The sequence below is a fragment of the Monodon monoceros genome, unplaced genomic scaffold (assembly GCF_005190385.1).
Source record: "Monodon monoceros isolate NGI ecotype Baffin Bay Population unplaced genomic scaffold, NGI_Narwhal_1 Super_Scaffold_12, whole genome shotgun sequence".
NCBI lineage: Eukaryota > Metazoa > Chordata > Mammalia > Artiodactyla > Monodontidae > Monodon > Monodon monoceros.
The window spans coordinates 123,969,317-123,986,740 of record NW_021703768.1 but is presented as its reverse complement, the minus strand read 5'-3'; the positions used below and the strand labels follow the sequence as shown (position 1 = coordinate 123,986,740).

General features: G+C 42.4%; 1 pseudogene; it reads right to left on the bottom strand.

Moving 5' to 3' along the window:
* Positions 1-2,119: 2,119 nt before the first annotated feature.
* LOC114893276 lies at positions 2,120-3,490 on the bottom strand (annotated as a pseudogene).
* Positions 3,491-17,424: the final 13,934 nt, after the last annotated feature.

The window sequence follows — 17,424 nt, the reverse complement described above, 5'->3', positions numbered from 1 at the left end:
AAATGTGTGCAAATAAATGATAAATAAACATGCCACACTCCCTAAATTTTTCCCGTTCTAAATATACATTATAATAGTGGATTTTAGTTTCTCAAGCTGTCTAAGTCATGGCTGTGATCCCCCAGTCTGGAGGAAATGCTGTGCTTGCAAGAGCTATGACTTCATTTCCTTCCAGAGCAAGTTCCCCCCTTTCAGGTTCTTGCACATGTGAAATTCCCTCGTCTTTCACTCCATGGGGCAGCTGGTTCCCAGCCTTGGAGTAAATTCAAACATTGTGGTTCAGAACATGCCAGCAGCTGCCAGAAGGATCCTAATCTTTCAGTTCCTGGGCCATTGGGGAAAGGGTTTTTGGCCAAGGTAATCAGAGACTGACTCCACTTAATACAAACCAGACAGCCAGGGTGGAGGGCTTCCCCTCGGGAGCCTGGCTCAGCTTCTCATCCATACAGACTCCTTTTGCAAGGTCTCAGCTGCATGAACCTCATCCCTCACTGATCATGTCCCTCCCCAGCAGGAGTGGAACAAAGCTCTGTGAACTCGGTGGCCACACACAAACTTGTACTCCGTCTCTTAGGCTGCCGGGGCCCACCAGGCCAGGATGGACTCAACAAGGATGCCCTCACCACACTGGAACCCACCTCCAATGATCTTTGTATCTCTAATTACAATTCCTCAAGCCTGCTACCCAACTCCCAAACTTCCTGCTGTACTTCACGTTGTTATATATATTTTCTTACCTCCTACAAAGTGTCATACCACCCACATCAAAGTCCAATTACTATGGTTAACATTATTATTGACAGTCACCATTTCAAAAAAGCTTATTATGTTCTAGGATTTTATATACAGTATTTAATTTAGTCATGACAACAACCATCAATGTTAGACAATTACTTTCGTAATTTTCCAAACAAACTAAAAACGATATCAGCAACAACTGAGGTCTGCATATTTCCAAGTCCTTGCTTATAATGTTGCCACCATAGGTCTGCCTGTGATACAGAAGGACCTGTTTTTCCATGGTCCATGCTGTGACCTTCGGAATGTGAGACACCTGAGCTTGAACCCTGTTAGATGACTCTTGATCAGTGGCCCTTGTACAGCACATAGGCGTCTGAGCCCATTTCCTCATCTGTGAAAATTGAAGATGAAAATAATGCCTGCCTCACTGAACTGTTGAATGAATTAAATGCGATAATAATGTATGTAAACTACTCAGCCTGATACCTGACAAAAAATGGACCCCAGTGAATGTCTCTCAAGTGAATTAGGAAATGAGCCTATAGCAATTAACATGAATAGGGGAGAAAAGAGACAGAAAATGCCAATGACTCACAGGACTCAAAGTCATATTTGGCTTTGTGACACTGGCCAGACACATTTGGATAAGGGAGTCCCATGGCTCTCTCCCAATTCTATTGCCTGTTGCTGACTGTAGAAGTTCAGTGTTAATCAGGCCACACCATGCTCTTGGGAGCAATTCACTTTGGTTCTATAGGCACCAATGACATCTCTAAGGCAGCTGTTCAAAAACACTTTTTAAAAAAAATTTTATTTTATTTATTTATTTTTGGCTGCATTGGGTCTTCATTGCTGCACGCGGGCTTTCTCTAGTTGTGGCGAGCAGGGGCTACTCTTCATTGCGGTACGCAGGCTTCTCATTGCAGTGGCTTCTCTTGCTGTGGAGCATGGGCTCTAGGTGCGTGGGCTTCAGTAGTTGTGGCATGTGGGCTCAGTAGTTGTGGCTCGTGGGCTCTAGAGCACAGGCTCAGTAGTTGTGGCACACAGGCTTAGTTGCTCTGCAGCACGTGGGATCTTCCCGGACCAGGGCTTGAACCCATGTCCCCTGCATTGGCAGGCAGATTCTTTTTTTTTTTTTTTTAATCATCAAAATAACCGATCAGGGTTTATTAGAAAACACACCAGATAAGGCAGGGTTCTTCAATGCAACCACGGGAGGAGTCACAATAATTTAAAAAGAAACCCTTCTACGCTAAACTGACAACACTGCCACCCGCCCGAGTGAAGACAGAGCTCAACCTGGGGGCAAGCATCCTACCCACAGGCTGGACCGGGACCGGGCCCACCCAGAGTCTCCTTGAAGAAGACCTCGGCCATCTCACTTCTTGTTCTTGTCCTGCTGGTCAGCCAGGCTTTTGGCTGAGGACTTGGCATCGTAGCAGAGCTCACTGATCTTCTTGATGTGCTCCTTCTCAGTGCCGTCCTTCCCGTTGATCTTGGCCAGCAGGTTGGCCGGGGTCAGCAGCTGCACCGTGTACCTCAGAGTGGTCTTGGTACCAATCTCCCCCAGGTGGTTCAGCGCCTTCTCACTGATGTTGATTCCCTCTGTCTGAGCTCAGATTTTAATGATCTGTTTCAACTCCTGCAGGGTGTACAGCATGGTCTGGATGATCATCACTCGGTCCAGAAGGCCGAGAGGGACGCCGTGAGGAGAGGTGATGTCCTCCGTGCCCCTGATGACACGGTTGCCTCGGTTGGACGCAAAGATGACAGTGGGGGCGATGGAAGACTCCAGCGCCTGGTGCAGGTAGGTGAAGCACTCGATGTCCAGCATGTGGACCTCATCAACGAACAGAACCCCCAGAACCAGCTCTGCCACGCCCTGGTGGATGTACTTGTTCACCACCTTGTTAATCTCCCCTCAGAGTTTGTCTGTGATCTCCATCTTCTTTGGCTTCATGAGCTGGCCCATCAGGGACAGGATGTTGTGTCCCCACTGGGGCCATGCGTTGGCCACATCCAAGTCATGCAAGGTCACGTCTTGGATGATTTCCTTCTTGTTGTGCACATCTCCCTTGGGCAAGGGGACGTACTCTTCAGCTTCAAGGTCGAATTCTGTGGCGTAGGTATCACACCTGCCCTGCCTCTTCACGACCCCACTGTTGGCTTCGATGTAAATCACATCTCCAGCTTTTACTCGCTCTTTCTGCAAACTTTCCAAAACGCTGGGGTCCAGTTTCAACTGCTTGGTCCGCTTGGCTGTCTTGAGCCCTATGCTTATGTGGCTGATGGTCTTGCCCTAGCCCTCCATGGGGTTCTCCGTCTCACATGGGGTGAGCTCTGTGACCTCGCCTTCATATACCTCCTTGGTCTCCTTTAGCCGCAGCCCAATAGCCCTGTGGAAGTTCTCCATCAGCACTTCTGTCTCCTTGATCTCAATGGAGTAAACTTCACTCCCCACCATCCGGCAGTAAGGGACCTTACTACCCAGTTCCTGAGCAATAGCCAGAGCTAGACCTCTCTTGCCAGTTCCAGGAGGCCCTGCCAACAAGACAGCACTTCCAGCCATTTTCTTGCTTTTGATTAATTCCACTATCACACTACGTGCCTTGCGCACGTTCTCCTGGCCCGCGAGCTCTGAGGCCACCGCCTTGGCCAGGCCTCTCTCGACCAGCTCCAGCCCCTTCACGTGGCTGTGAGAGGTGAGGCGCTGTGTCTTGGTGGTGCTGTTCACCTTCTCGATCTTCATCCTGCGCACCTGGAGCCCGAGCGCCCGCTGAGCCCTGGCAGCCCACAGGTGGATTCTTAACCACTGCGCCACCAGGAAAGCCCCCAAAACACTCTTTTTTGAAACTGAAGTATATAATGATTTATAATGTGTTAGTTTCTGGTATACAGCAAAGTGATTCGTTTTATATATATATATAAACCAAATATATATATATATATTCTTTTTCATATTCTTTTCTGTTATAGTTATCACAGGATACTGAATATAGTTCCCTGTGCTATATAGTAGGACCTTGTTGTTTATCCATTCTATGTTAAAATAATTTTCATCTGCTAATCCCAAACTGCAATCCCTCCCTCCCCCACCCCCCTTGGCAACAACAAGTCTGTTCTCTATGTCTATGAGACTGTTTCATAGATAAGTTCATTTGTGTCATATTTTAGATTCCAGATATAAGTGATATCATACGGTATTTGTCTTTCTGTTTCTGATTTACTTCACTTAGTATGATAATCTTTAGGTACATCCATGTTGCTACAAATGGCATTATTTCATTCTTTCTTATGGATGAGTAGTATTCCATTGTATATGTACCACACCTTCTTTATCCATTCATCTGTCGATGGACATTTAGGTGTTCTCAAGTCTTGGCTATTGTGAATAGTGCTACTATGAACATAGGGGGTTTATGTATCTTTTTAAATTATAGTTTTGTCCAGATATATGCCCAGCAGTGGGATTACTGGATCATATGGCAACTCTATTCTTAGTTTTCTGAGGAACCTCCATACTGTTCTCCATAGTGGCTGCACCAACTTATATTCCCACCAACAGTATAGGAGTGGTCCTTTTTTTCCACAGCCTTTCCAACATTTGCTATTTGTAGACTTTTTAATGCTGGACATTCTGACCAGTGTGAGGTGACACCTCACTGTAGTTTTTTTTTTTCTCACTGTAGTTTTGATTTGCATTTCTCTAATGATTAGTGATGTTGAGCATCTCTTCTTGTGACTTTTGGCCTTCTCTATGTCTTCTTTGGAGAAACATCTATTTAGGTCTTCTGCCCATGTTTTGATTGGGTTGTTTGTTTTTTTGCTGTTGAGTTGTAAGAGCTGTTTGTATATGTTGGAAATTAAGCCTTTGTCGGTCACATCATTTGCAAATATTTTCTCCCAGTCCTTAGGTTGTCTTTCTGTTTTGTTTATGGTTTCCTTTGCTGTGCAAAAACTTATGTTTTGATCAGGTCCCATTTGTTTATTTTTGCTTTTATTTCTATTGCCTTGGGAGACTGACCTAAGAAAACATTGGTATGATTTATGTCAGAGACTATGATTTATGTTTTGCCTATGTTCTCTTCTAGGAGTTTTATGGTGTCCAGTCTTATATTTAAGTCTTTAAGCCATTTTGAGTTTATTTTTTTGTATGGCATGAGGGTGTGTTCTAACTTCATTGATTTACATGCAGCTGTCCAGCTTTCACAATACCACTCTTTGAAGAGACTCTCCTTTCTCTATTGTATATTCTTGCCTCCTGACTATAGGTGTGTGGGTTTACTTCTGGCTTTCTATTCTGTTCCATTGATCTATACATCTGTTTTTGTGCCAATACCATACTGGGTTTTTTGTTTGTTTGTTTGTTTTTATTTAACATCTTTATTGGAGTATAATTGCTTTACAATGGTGTGTTAGTTTCTGCTTTATAACAAAGTGAATCAGCTATACATATACATATATCCCCATATCTCCTCCCTCTTGAGTCTCCCTTCCATCCTCCCTATCCTACCCTGCTAGGTGGTCACAAAGCACCCAGCTGATATCCCTGTGCTATGCAGGTGATTCCCACTAGCTATCTATTTTACATTTGGTAGTGTATATATGTCCATGCCACTCTCTCACTTCATCCCAGCTTACCCTTCCCCCTCCCCATGTCCTCAAGTCCATTCTCTACGTCTGTGTCTTTATTCCTTACCATACTGTTTTGATTACTGTAGCTTTGTAGTATTGTCTGAAGTCTGGGAGGGTTATACCTCCAGCTTTGTTCTTTTTCCTCAGGGTTGCTTTGGCAATTCTGGGTCATTTATGCTTCCATATAAATTTTATGATTATTTTTTCTAGTTCTGTGAAAAATGTCATGGGTCGCTTGATAGGGATCAAATCTGTAGATTGCTTTGGGTAATATGGCCATTTTAACAATATTAATTCTTCCAATCCAAGAGCATGTGATATCTTTCCATTTATCTGAATCATCTTCAGGGAGTTCCCTGGTGGTCCAGTGGAATCATCTTCAATTTCCTTTATCAATGTTTTATAGTTCTCAGCATATATCTTTCACCTCCTTGATCAGATTTATTCCTCAGCATTTTTTATATGATTTTAAAAGAGATTTTTTTTTTTACTTTCCTTTTCTGATATTTCAGAAATGCAACAGATTTCTGTATGTTAATCTTGTATCCTGCTACCTTGCTCAATTTTTTTATCAGTTCTAGTAGTTTTTGTGTGGAGTCTTTAGAGTTTTCCATATATAGTATCATGTCATCTGCATATAATGACAATTTTACCTCTTCCAAGTTAGATACCTTTTATTTCTTTTTGTTGTATGATCACTGTGGCTAGGACTTCCAATACTATGTTGCATGGAAGTGGTAAGAGTGGGCATCCTTGTCTTGTTCCAGATTTTAGTGGGAAGGTTTTCAGCTTTTTGCCATTGACAAAAACAGTTTTTGAGAAGGACTCACCCAAAAATGTTATATCTGAAGATCCCTCCCTCTCTCTCTCTCTACTGCTAGACAGAGGAATAACTCCATACAAAGGCAAAATTCATGGGAACACTGACTCATATCTGTGTTGAGCCCAGTGTCTCTATATCATCAGCTCATCAATTCTGAGACTTTGAGATTTTACCTACTAGTAAAATAGGAGGGAAATAGGGAGAAACCTCAAAAAGGTATTTTGTAAAATAAAGAAGATTTTAAAGCAAAAGCATGGAACGAACTTATCTCCGTTTTTTTTGTTTTTTTTTTTTTGCAGTACACGGGCCTCTCACTGTTGTGGCCTCTCCCATTGCAGAGCACAGGCTCTGGACGTGCAGGCTCAGCAGCCATGGCTCACAGGTCCAGCCGCTCCGCGGCATGTGGGATCTTCCCGGACTGGGGCACGAACCCATGTCCCCTGCATCAGCAGGCGGACTCTCAACCACTGCGCCACCAGGGAAGCCCCTATCTCCATTTTTAAAAATTGTATAAAATTTGATTAACACTCATCACAGTGATCTTTTTTTTCTTATTCTACTATATACCCATGAAAACTTTGTTATGGAACTAACCTCAATATAGGGACAGGTATTTAGGAATGACTGCAGTATATTATTTGTTTCATAAAAATCCAGAAACACGGGCTTCCCTGGTGGCGCAGTGGTTGAGAGTCCACCTGCCAATGCAGGGGACACTGGTTCGTGCCCCAGTCTGGGAAGATCCCACATGCCGCGGAGCGGCTGGGCCTGTGAGCCATGGCCTCTGAGCCTGTGCGTCCGGAGCCTGTGCTCCGCAACGAGAGAGGCCACAACAGTGAGAGGCCCTAGTACCACAAAAAAAAAAAAAAAAAAATCCAGAAACACTGTTACTATTCTCAGTTTACATTGGAAGAAACTAAAGATACTTAGGGTAAAGAGATTTTTCAAAGACACAGTGCATTAGACTGAGTGGGTGGACTCAGACCCAAAAAGCTCAGAATTAGGAAGTTCTCATTATGCAGTGCCAGCAACCTATGAAATGCTAAGTAATTCACAAAAGCTTAGTCACAGCAAATTTTAGGCTACAGTTATGTAGCTGTAAATATATAAAAGAAAATTGAAATTTTCATCAATTATCTTTAGTTTTTCCACTCCCCAGAAAACAAATTATATATCTAGATAATCTAAAAATAGGGTTACTGATTCAATATAAGAATAATATTTGTCTATATATTGCATTTATATATATATTCTCAAATTAAGAGAACACAGCTTCATCATTCTCTCTTTCTCTGTCTTCCTCCCCTGCCTCTCCTCTTTTCCAACATCTAACACATAGTCCCCTACATTCTTAGTGCTACCTAATGTCTTGACCTTTCATATACTCTGTACACTACAGTAGGAAAGTGTTGGGGTGAGTAAAGTTTTTATAAGTTTGTATATGGTTTTAGAAACAATTTGATAATGATAACATCTTGGAAACTCAGCTAATTAAAAGCCACTCAAACTCTGATGCCAGGTCCCCATATCACGATAAAGTATTTCCTCCTGAGGTAAGGCTGCCTGCCTCAATCTGCTAAGACTTCTCAGCTCCTGAGTCTTTAGAATTACTGCCCTTTAGAGCCACTATTTTAGAGCAATGCCTAGTGTCACCATAACTGTTGCATTTTTTGGAGGACTAGATGCCCTGCATGCAAACACTTGAGCTGACCGCACACATCTGAGTGAGCCAGCTTACAACCAACTCCACGCTTGGGAATAATCAGCGGAGCTCCCAAACCAAATCCCATGGACCAAATCCCACACCTCTTCAGGGTGTCATTATGTGTGCCTTTCTGCTCCCTCACTCCAAACAACAGCAGGTGCAATAGAAACAACAATGCTTCATATTCAGATTTATTTAGTTAATGCTGAATTATGTTATTTTCATATAGGCCTGCTCAGAAACTGTATGCTAATATTCATGATGAGTTTCCAAACACACTGAGTTTGTCAAACATATTAAACTAAAGTACCCATTTTTATAGGATTCAAGGAGGTAACTTAAAAAAAAAAATTCCTGCACTATTATTTGTGGAAATGTGGCTTGGGAAATTATGTTCAAGCATCAATGTGTTAAAACCAGAGTAGTTTACTTGAAACTTTTCAGATGTGTAAAATATTTCCCTAACTTTGTACCCTAGAGTGAAAAGATAAATTACAGATGCTTTTATTCTCCAGAATTCATGACTCCCTGGACTTGGGCCTGAAACATTCTATAATTTTTCTCCTTTCCAGGACCCAAGGCCACCTCCCTCCATAAATCTATCCTCAGCTATAATTATAAAAGCGAGAGTTTAATAAAAGCACGAAGTGTTCCAATAACCATGCTGCATGCAATATTTCACTTAAACCTCTGGTTAATTCTGTGAAATACCTATAATTATTGTTCCCATTTACATATGAGGGATCTAAGTCTTGCTAGGTTAAAGCATTTTCGTGATCACTTGTATAATTCTTGGAACTGAGGCATACTGTCTGTAGAGCCAGCATCTTTCAACACCTATTCTTTCTCTGCTGCGTTAAGTCCTAGTGCCTATACTGATTCTTTATTATACTTGACCTTGTAAAAAGCTGCACGTGACTCACACACTTCTGCGGCCCCCGGTGCCTTAACAGTGTTTCATCAGCACTTTTGTATTTAAATAGAGATAGAAAATAGCCAAAAGGATCAAGACATCTGCAGAGGGGCAAAGGGGACTGACTGGCTCTCCCTTCCCAGACAAAGGCTTTGTCCATCCTAGTCCTTTGTGAGCTGCTCCACACTTGAGGGATCCTCAGGGAACACAAAAGACTTGGGAAAAGGGAAGAGCAGTCCAGCTGACTGATAAAAAGCCTTCTCTGTGTCGTGTCCTTCTAACTTGGACCCCAGTGAATACCATTTGTTTAAATAATGATGAGCACATAATAGATATGATGAGGTTGCCAAGAGCCCATCCATTCAGCCTCTATTTGGCTAAGGGAAAAACAAAAAAAGAAAAAGAAAGAAAAAAACCCACCCTGATATGGTTAGGACATGATTCACTGGGCTCAGATTTCGCCAAACTGAAGTTTGAACTGGAATCCCAAGATCTATCAGTTCTAAGGAATAAAGAAGTTGGCAGATGAACAGGACCTGCCTCCACCCTCAAAACAAAAGTGGGAGGAGACACCTGGTAACTACTTAAGAATAACTGTCAGAGCAGCAGACCTCAGTGGTACTCCCTTCCTGTTACTGCCTGAGTTGGGTAATGGGGGATGGGTTTTAGATGGCAGAAGTATACAGGGGAAAGATACTGACCTTTGGTGTCACTGGATTGAGGTTGGAGGCCTAGCTCTTTCTTGCTCAGATTATGTGCTCTTGATCAAGTTAACATTACTTCTCTGAGACTTGGTTTCCTTCACTGGAAAAAGTGGAGAAAATATAGCCAACAACTTTTATGAAAATTCAATAATTTAGTATGCCTATAGTCGAAATAGAAAAATGTTGTTCCTCATTGAAAGCAGAATGCCCACCACTGAAACCATGGATGATGCATTAACCTCTTCCCATCTCTACTCTCACCCAAGAGCCCTAAACTCTCCTCCCTGTTTTAGCCACATTTCACATAAAATTTTAAAAAGGAGCATGTAGTGCTTAAAATCCAGTATAGTAGTTAAAAAAAAAAATAGAGATGCTGGTGAAGCCATTATGTTTCGAGGTATCCATGAGGCTTAGTCATCTCCAGGGAAGAAAATGGGAGATTGTTATAACTAACTCATCATGCACCAGAATTCACAGCTATCCCTGTTGTACCCTGAAGCCTGACATTCTAACTTAACAGAGGCATCAGCACACCTCCCTGGCCTCCAGCAGAGGGAATTCAGAACTGCCCATTGAGGAACGGACACTGAATATTGTTCTTGCAGGTGGAGACTGTTGTGATCCAGACTTCTCTGGCAGGAATGCTGCAGCCCAACTAGCATAACTTGTATCTCATGGTGTTGCCAATTTTATTTCCCTTTATCCAATTCTCTGTGTAAGCAAGGGGAGGTACCAGATGGTAGTAATACACTTGCCCATTGATTGGAACCCTACACACCAAGAAACCTTACTATCTACATAGTAAGTGTTACCAAACTCAGGTCCCCCGAGAGGCAGTTGTTTGCAGAAAGGGAAGCTGCTTTTAATCAGAATGCCAGCCATCTGGGGAGTTGGACTCAGTGTCTCCCAAAAGCCACTTTCCAAGACTCTGTTCGGCCATGAAGGTTTTTAAAGGGAAAAAGAAAAGTAATCTCAATTAATCATTGAGATTGGGGGTCAGAATTGTCACCATCCCCTACTGCGAGCAGGCTTGTTGACTTGTGATCTTTCTTTAGATGCTATCTTCTTCACACAGTTTGTTTACAAGATCACTGAAAGGGAAGCTAGAGAAGAGATCTGGTCAGCTGTTAATTATTTATTCTTCATTTCTACTTCTTTGATCTATGGAAAGAACCAACAGGTTAGGCAAGATATTGTGTGATCAAAAGATATGAAAGGTGTGCTAGGGTGGGAGATGAGTAGAACATGCAGGACCCTTGATTTAAAAGTTAGTTACTATGTAGCTTTGCTTAAATTGACAAGAAAAGGGGTTTCCTGCTGAGGGCAATTTCTTGCAAAGAGTTGCTTACAAACGTACTCAATAAATGGAACCGACTTTATAATTTAAGACAAGACCAGTGGGGTGAGAACGTTCTTTCCAAGATAGGAAGAATTTAAAACCAGGTACAGATCATCATCAAGGCTAGTCCCAGATATTATCCTCACAATTCCCAGAAATATCATCTAATCTCCATCAATTTTGCCCAGACTTTCATTTTCTTTAAACTCAGTCTCTTTAAGCTGATGCCTGATTAACTTGTTATTCTTCAAAATATCTTCTTTGTCAACTTCTCCCCTATAGTTCCTTTAGGGGAGGAAAAATAATTTCCCCCCTACTCTTCTAAGCTCTTGCCTGAGAACCCCATGTAATAAGAGACAAATTAACAGGAGAAAAACAAAAGTTTAATAATATGTATACCTCCTGTATATGTGGCAGATACCCAGGAAAACTGAGTACCTCCCCAAATGGCCCAAGTCACCACCTTAAATACCTTCAGCTAACAATAAAAGAAAGATGTGTTGGGCGGGGAGGAGGGCACCTATGGAAGTTTTACAGGCAAAGTGCAGTAAACAAGTATTTAAGTCCATGCCTTCTCCATTGGTAAGAGTTTCTAGAGATTTGGCCATCCTCCTCTTCCTGGTAGAGACACCCTTACAAATAGAGATTTCCCTTATAAATATAAGTATAAAGGGTAACTTCTGCTTGTTTTCACAGATTCTCCTGTGTCTGCAGCTTTTCAAAAATAATCAACCCAAAATAACCTATATGCCAAAGAGGAGTATTTTTTTATAAAGATTATTTTATTTATATTTTATTTTATTTTACTTAAAAATTTTTTTTAATTTACTTATTTTTGGCTGCATTGGTCTTCATTGCTGCACCCGGGCTTTCTCTAGTTGCGGCGAGCTGGGGCTACTCTTTGTTGTGGTGTGCGGGCTTCTCATTGCTGTGGCTTCTCTTGCTGCGGAACATGGGCTCTAGGTGCACTGGTTTCAGTAGTTGTGGCACTTAGGCTCAGTAGTTGTGGTGCACGGGCTTAGTTGCTCCACATCATGTGGGATCTTCCCGGACCAGGGCTCAAACTCACGTCCCCTGAATTGGCATGCGGATTCTTAACCACTGCGCCACCAAGGAAGCCCCCAAAGAGAAGAATTTTGAGGTGGTATGTTTTTTTTTCCCTTCACTCCATTCTCTTTTCACTCGTGCATTACCTCCCTTCTATATAAGTGGACTCTATTTATATCAGAAGTATACCCAAATTATTCTAAAAATGATTTGAGTAATCTCATATGTATTTATGTGAACCATAACCCGCAGCCAACTGACACACATACACATACAAAAAATTATTATGTAAAATCAAGAGTCTGAGGTATAAAAAAATGACCAGGTCACAGCAAAGAAACCAGCCATCCTCTACCCCTCCCCCACTGCTGCGGGTTTGCAGAGAAGGATTTGCAGTCCTCACACTAAGAAGCTGGAGGGCATGCTAGGCTCCATGGGAATAAACAAGAAAATAGCAACCGAGTGAATTAGACATAACTCCCTAAATAATTCAAGTAAAGGACAGCATTTGCTCAGTAAGTACCTGAACATTTAAGCCTTGGAAATTTTATCTTGGCCTGATTTGGTCAATTAATTAAACTATTTTAGTTTACTCTTTTTCTTTGTCTAACTGTAACTACCTATCCCCAAGCTAAACACACCCAGGGTGGTATTTCAACATAACCTAATCCCCCAATTTTGATCTCAGTGTGAGGCCTTTCAGAACTCAATCACTGGGGTCCACAATTAAACAGCACTTAAGAATCTGCTCTTTCAGTTTTCATACAGAGAACTTCCTGGGACACAGGCAGGTGCCCGACTGACTCAGCCTGACATCTACACCTACCATGGCCCCCACCCATAAGAAACTAGACTACCAACCCTTCAAGGGCCTCCCAGTAAAGGTGGAACAAGTCATTTTTCCCAGGACAATCATGGCTCCCTCTGCCCCTAACCTCGTAAGGGAAGCAACAAAGAGTGATTAAGGGTATGTCCTTGTTGAAAAAGTTATTATCAAGTATTACAAGATGATATAGCTGGCAAGTTCCTCGGCTGAAAAGAGAAACACAAAAGTCTAATTCTATACTGTTTTTAAATGCCAGTTAAAAAAAAATTCAAATGATAATGATTATGCAAGAAAAACACAAGGCCCCACCAGACTCCCAGAAATGCATATGAAGATACAAACTAAAGAAGCCAAGAACTTCCTAAGGAAAGATCTGTGAATGGGGTCCAGAGGGAGGGTCTTGGAGGGAAAAGAAGTTCAAGCCAGCAGACTAGGTGATGCTGAAAACTCAGCCTCTGTGCCCTGGTGCCAAATCGAATCTCAGAGACAGAGTTTTGGGTGAAGCAGAAAAGAACAGCTTTATTGCTTTGCCAGGCAAAGAGGGACACAGTGGGCTCATGCCCCCAAACGCTGTGTGTCCCAACCGGGAGGATTTGGTGAGGAGTTTTATAGCAAAGCTTCAAGGGCAGGGTTGCCGATAAGGATCAGGGTGTGTGCAGGGCCTGCGGTCCTTTAATCTGGTCTCAGGTGGTCTCCTGATGAGCTTCTCCGGTTATAAACTGTGATCTCTGGAATGAAGAATGCTAACCTCTTCCATCAGTTGGTGGTTTTAGTTCTGTAAAGAGCTCAAAGATATTGTTATGAGTATCCCTTGAGGTGGAATCTGTCCCCCTCCCTGGCAGGACCCCCGGGGTGGGGGGGTACACAATGCATATACACAACTGTGTACATACTATGTTTCCACAACAGAACTTTGGGTACACAAAGCACATACACAATAGTGGACATACAATGTTTCTACAAAGGAACTTTGGGTACACATTGCATACACACAACTGTGTACATCGTATGTGTCCACAAAAAAACTTTGGATACACAATGCACATACACAATAGTGGACATACTATGTGTCCACAGAGGAACTATGGGTACACAATGCATATACACAACTGTGGCTGGACCCCAGCAGGGTGCCCGGGCCCCCACTCAGGGAACTTTGTGTACATTATGTATATACACAACTGTGTATGTAATATGTGCTCCTTTCCTTTCCTTTTCTTTGCTTTCCCTGATTAGCAACTGTTGGAATCTGCCCTTTGGGATTCAGCGAAGGTCATGGAGGCTGGAGTCTATTCCCTACAAACAAGAAATAGGGGACAGGAGGGCTCCCATCCCCAGGAGCCCCACAATGTACAGCTCGGTTTCATAGGGAGGCCGTGGAAAAGGAGATTTGGGAAAAAGAAAGAACATGTCTGACACCAGGACAGAAAACATAGAAAAAGAACAAAAACAGGAAAAGTGGATTTTATGAAATCCGGACATATATTTGAGATGTTAGTGTATTTGCAAAAGAAATGATTCAATCTTACAGCTGCTGATGGGTGAGCAGAGATGGCTAGGCGATCCAATCTCATTTGAGTTGTAGATCCTTTTTTCCTGAATACTTTGAAAAGGCAAAATGGGATCAATTTATCTCTCTAAATGCATTGCCATTTAATGAACATTCTTTTCTATTTTGATAGCAGATTTTATTCTTTTGGTGCAGTGGGAGGGGGGACTAGGGGACATGAGTGAAGAGTTCTGCTTTTCCCCTCAACTAACTGCTCTGTGATGGTCTGATTCCAATTCAGCTATACTTCCATATAACCATACATATATAACTATTCCACAAACTGTAAATACATACTTTGTGCTAAGCATCTTCAGATTTTTATGATCTCTTCTTTATATAAAAGAACTAAAGTTAAGAGGTTTAGAAACTTATCCAGAATCCATGGCCAAGATTTGAAGACATGTTTTTGGCTCCTAGATCAAAGTTCTTTCTACCACACCTGTGTAGATCTCAGAATGTGGACCTCAGACCAGCCATATCAGCCTCACCACCGAGGAGGGCATTCATTTCTAGCTACGGCATTGCTCTGGATATGAAATAGCTGAGAAAATTTCTGTATGAAATTTGAAAAATCTATGCCGTTAAAACACCATATGGGATGAAAGAGTAAGCTGCAAAGCACTGTGTATAGAATAATTGCACTTTAAAATAAATTTTATATAAATAGGCATGTATATCTATGCAGAGAATAATGACTGGAAAGATTTAGATGAAAATGTTCTCTCTGGGGTTGGAATTATGGGCAATTTTTTTCTTTTTTTAAGTTTTCTTTAAGAAACACCTATTAAATTTTAAAAGTTAGTTTTTGGTAATCTTCGCTGAATCTAGATATCGAAGGGAAGAGAAAAGTAAGGCACAGAAAAACTATACGTTGGCATAAAAGAGCCCCATAGCCTGTCACTACTGAAGTTTTCTGGGGGTAAACCCACCAAGCCCAGAGGCTCGCAAGCATTCTCACCTAATTTAATTTAAATTTAAATTAATTTAATCCTACAATTTAATTCAGCCTCTTGCAGCCCCTCCACTCCCTGCCAGAGGGGCTCACTCTTCTGGCCCCCAGGGGGCAGCCCTGTGCAGGTTTACAATCGCTTTCTTTCCCCTCCCCCCATCCCCACCTTCCCCCCACCTCAGTGTGACTAATCAGGCGTCATCTAAAACCAGGGTATGACGGATTCTGGGTGCATTAACAACAACAACAACAACAAATACTGCAGGCACAAAGAGATAATATTTTATAAATAGAGGCAAAATCCCCAAAGAAACAGAAAAGAGACAGAATACGAACCACCCGCATTGCTCAGCCCTAGCACCAAAGAATCTCTAGCTACAATGGTATCTTGTTTGTGGAGGGTAGGGGAAGGTGGGAAGCACAAATACAACAGAGACACTGGTTGCAGGTCAGATTGCTTAAGGAAAGGTCGAGTTGTGCTGTCGAGCTGTTTAACCTTGGGCAAGTCCCTGAATTCCTGTTCCTCTATTTCATACCATTGTCAGTTTCCCAATCCCCAGCTTTGAGGATTGAAGGAGTGCTTTGATAACTGTCAAGTTTACAAATGTGAGAGTTTCCCTGCTGTGCTGGTCTAAGGAAAACCACACTCCTGTGTGTCTCCTCTCCTCTCAATCCCCTTCTACAACGCTATTTCCCTTCTGACACCAGTCCTGTGAGTTTTCCATACATCAAGCAATTCTGCAACACCACCTGGGTGTCCTACAATTTAATTCAGTTCTGACGCTATCTACCTGGAGAGAGCTCAGATCCCACAGGTTAAGGGCTCAGTCACACAAGACAGCCCTCCCCCTCCCCCTACTGCCAATGGGAATCTCATGTCCCTGGTTTCCACCTGTACTTCTGACCTAGGGGCTGTGAGTCTCACATTCCTACGATGCCCTCCTTGGTTTCAATTTATTTGCTAGAGCAGCTCACGGAACTCAGGAAAGCATTCACTTACTAGACTACTAGTTTATTATAAAAGGATATAACTCAGGATCAGCCAGATGGAAGAGATAGATGCACAAGGTAAGTTGTATGGAAAGGGCCATGGAGCTTCCATGCATTTTCTAGACCCACCACTCTCTCACCACCTCCAAGTGTCCACCAACCCAGAAGCTCATCAGATCTTGCTGCTCTAGAATTTTTATAGAGCTTTAGTCTCCAGCACCCCTCCCCTTCCCAGAGGTCAATGGGTAGGACCAAAAGTTCCAACCCTTTAATACATGGCCTTCCGTGTCTGGTCTTAAGCCCTTTTAAAAAAAAAAAAAAATTATTTATTTTTTTGGCTGTGCCGGGTCTTCGTTGCCGCACGCTGGATCTTTACTTGTGGCATATGGGATCTAGTTCTCTGACCAGGGAATTGAACCCAGGCCCCCTGCATTGGGAGCACGGAGTCTTAACCACTGGATCACCAGGGCAGTCCCCCAACTCTTTAATTACTTGATCTTTTTTGGTGACCAGCCCCATCCTGAGGTTTCGTTGGGACCTCACTCTAAATCACCTCATTAGCATAAACTCAGGTGTGATTGAAAGAGCTTGTTATGAATAACAAAAGATAATCTTATCACTTAGGAAATTACAATGGTTTTGGGAGCTTTGTGCCAGGAACCCAGGACAAAGATTAAATATATTTCTTATTATACCACAAAATTTGCTCCACTAGATCCACTCTATGGCCTTCTCTGGGCTAGACTGTGCCTTGAGACGCTGATGTCTTTGGACTGTATTGTCCAGACTCCCTTGCCCCCTGGCTTCTGTTGGGTTTGGCCCATGGGAAGGAACAATAAGAGATTAGAGAAAGGAGGTGATAGCGGCAGAGGTGAGGGTGTTTACTCCTTCACTCCCACTCCCTTCTTACCAGACACCTATGTTACCTTAAAGAGTCCTCAGGAGCATAGGGGCCATCATCTCTACTATGCACTGCTGAAGGCTGGAAGGCATTTTTGAGATTTTGGAGGGGTTTTGTGCTAATCATTGAGTGGTAAGTCTTCTTATTCACCTTCAAAAAGTGACAGGACAGACATCATCTCATGGACCTTATGTTGTAGTGTAGAAGACACTCATTAACAAATTTTTACCCAAATAATGGTTTAAATTACATCCGTGACAAATGTTATGAATGAAAGTTGGAGGGTGAGAGTGTAGATA